This window comes from Corvus brachyrhynchos, unplaced genomic scaffold (assembly GCF_000691975.1).
Source record: "Corvus brachyrhynchos isolate BGI_N302 unplaced genomic scaffold, ASM69197v1 scaffold200, whole genome shotgun sequence".
In the NCBI taxonomy this organism is placed as follows: domain Eukaryota; kingdom Metazoa; phylum Chordata; class Aves; order Passeriformes; family Corvidae; genus Corvus; species Corvus brachyrhynchos.
Genome location: NW_008236184.1, coordinates 4,219,888 through 4,222,683, shown reverse-complemented (window position 1 = coordinate 4,222,683; position 2,796 = coordinate 4,219,888). Strand labels below are relative to the sequence as shown.

The 2,796-nt window shown below is 43.9% G+C and overlaps 1 protein-coding gene across 2 annotated transcripts in view; it reads left to right on the top strand.

The window, feature by feature from the left end:
• Window positions 1-6: 6 nt before the first annotated feature.
• IQGAP1 (IQ motif containing GTPase activating protein 1) overlaps window positions 7-2,796 on the top strand; it is a 55,611-nt gene continuing 52,821 nt past the window's right edge. The window contains exon 1 of one of the 2 annotated variants that reach the window (XM_008637222.2): window positions 7-161. The gene's annotated coding sequence lies outside the window, so the exon portion shown is untranslated. The remainder of the gene's footprint in view (window positions 162-2,796) is intronic. The other variant, XM_017738078.1, reaches the window with a different exon arrangement.

Here is a 2,796-nt window from a genome sequence, read left to right as displayed (position 1 = left end):
CGTGAGGGGCGCTCTGGACCCCGCCCGCGTCCCGGGCGCTCCGGAGGCGCGTTGGCCTTGGCTCGCTGCAGGAGCACCGTGCCGTAACGTGGGTGGCTGTGATGGCAGGTGCCGGCTCGGGAGGTCCCATCCAGGACAACAGCATAGGCGCAGCCTGCAAGGTAGACTGGGTTTTGATGTGCCTCACTAGGCTTCTTTATCGGTTTCTCACGTTATCTGTCAGTGTTTTAGCAGTGCCAGTTTGAAAACTGTGAAGTTATTTAATAAAGTGGTTTTTAGCAGCCTGTTTTCATCCCCGTCTCCCCCTTCATTTTTGGCAGTGTCTTTTCCTATGTGCATTTTTACTCTTCTTCATTTAGAAGAAATTAGTGTTTAGTGTTAAGGGTTATCTAATACATATTTAGTTCAGCTTGCCACAATATGGTCTGAAATGTAGGAAGAATATGGGTGTGTACTATCTGTAGCTATACAGCTTTATGTGTAACTTGGGAAGCCCAACATTATTGTTGATCACGTATGAGTATAACAAAACGATTCTCTTTCTATTGACAAAACTTCTAGCGTCATAATAAAGGCTGAGGAGTTTAGCTAGGTATTTTTTATGCATCCTTGGCATAAATATCACAGTATACAATTGATCTGGAAACCCCTGCAAGAGAACAGATAACAGTAGTTTATTTAAAGGATATTGGTGCTCATTTTCTCTAGGAAGCCTAGTGATTAGTCATTAAGGCAAAAAACTTCAAGATTTTTTTTTTTTTTTTACAGAATTGATTGCCCAAATTTTGAAACTAGAGAAAAATAGGTATCTCTATATTATTTGCAAGGTTATCTGACTAGTGCTCATTCAACATTAAGGGAAAAAAAAGACAAGAAACAGGAAAGGCAATAAATTAGACACATAGATACACAAATCCTAACAGAAAAACATTTTGCAGAGTCAATAACAATCACCAGAAATCTTAAATCAGGGGAGCTGTTATAGGTACCATTGAATACAACCTTGAAGAGGTTCAGCTAGGTTCTTTGATGATATACAATAATCGTGTTGTATTGTTCTTACCAGAATGAGATTTTTTTGAGGGAGGATTGTGGCACTGTGCAAAAAATGTTACGAGATTTTTAGCAGGACAAAATGAGTTCTGCACTCCACAGTCTATATATAAACATTATTTTAAATGTCTTCTCATTACATGACTTCCAAGTGGCCACATGTTAAGTAATGCAAATGTTAATAATAATAATGCATTATAAAACCTTTTGGTTTGTAATTTATGTCTGGCATTCCCCGATGTAGTTACTTCTGTAACCATTGAATTATGTCTCCCTTTCATACAGACTCTTTAACAATCACATAATTAATTAGGTTCTCTAAGATTGTTGAGTCCAACCAATGACCAAACACCACCTTGTCAACTAGACCAAAGCACTAAGTGCCACATCCAGTCTTTCCTTAAACGCTTCCAGGGATGATGTCTCCACCATGTTCCTGGGCAGCCCATTCCAATATCTAATCACCCTTTCTGTGAAGAAATTCTTCCTAATGTTCAACCTAAACCTGTCCTGGCACATCTTCAGACTATGTCTTCTTGTCCTATTGCATGTTGCCTATGTATATATAGTAATTAAATGTACTTTTTGATGGGCTCATTGAATCATTGAGTTTGGAAGTGACCTCTGGAAGTCTCTAGTCCAACCTTGTTTCCTCAATGCCGAGTGAACTCGAGTGGGTTTGTCCAGGACTATGCCTAGTTAAGTTTGAAGTATCTCCAAGGGCCGAGACTCCACAACTTCTCCAGGTAACTTGTTCTAGAGTTTGATCACCTTCAGAATACAAATATTTCTTTATTTTGTTGAAGTGGGACTTCTATGTTTTTCAGTCCATTGCTTCTTGTCATGTTCTCTCATGCTCTCCTCATGTCAGATGCTCCAAGCCCTTAATGTACTTGTTCCATTATGCCCATGTCTTCCTTGTACTGGGGAAGCTGAAACTGAATCCACTGCTGGGAAGATGGGAATGATCAACTCCCTTACCTGCTGCTGATGCTTTTCCTAACAGAGGCTATTGGTCTTCCAAATTACTTAATTTGTGCTTAGGTAGTAAGTTTATGCCCTGGCAGTGAAATTCATGGGACTAATTAAAATGGACACATGGTGGCTGTCATCGTCAGTGCTCTGACCCTTGAACAAGAAATAGGCAAAACAACAGTAATGTGTACTGAAGGGAAGGAAACTTTCAGGGCATCATTCTGAAGTGGCAGTGCTGCTGGATGTTGCTGTTGTTTTGGAGCACCGTGCTTCAATTTACGGCTGACATTTCAGGTGAGTTACCACAGTTTGGTCAGCAGAGCTGTTTAGGTGGAACGGCACAGCTGCATCCAGAAACGCCAGGTGTTGATACTGTGAAGGGCAATGCAGCTGGGGAACCTGGCAGGACAAGAGGGCCTAGGCAAGCCTGGCCCAGCAGCACGGGGGAGGCAGCCGGGCTGTGGAGGCTGAGCTGATGAGGCTGCACTGCACACAGTGGGGCTGGGAGGGCTGAGAAGGTAAGATGTGGGTCATGAGTAGGTTGACCTGGGCTGTGTCCCGCACAGTATGCTGGCAGAGTTTAGGTCAGAGCTTAGCTGGGTGTTACGAATGAGGCTAACAGGAAGGTTCAGGCCAGGGCGCTGGCCCTGTGAGAGGACCCCGGGGAGAGACAGGGCGGCCAAGGCGGGGACGGGCTGAGCTAGGCTGGGGGCTGAGTCCGGCCTGAGGGGGACTGCGCAACTCGTCACTTCTCTTCCGCGGCGGCTG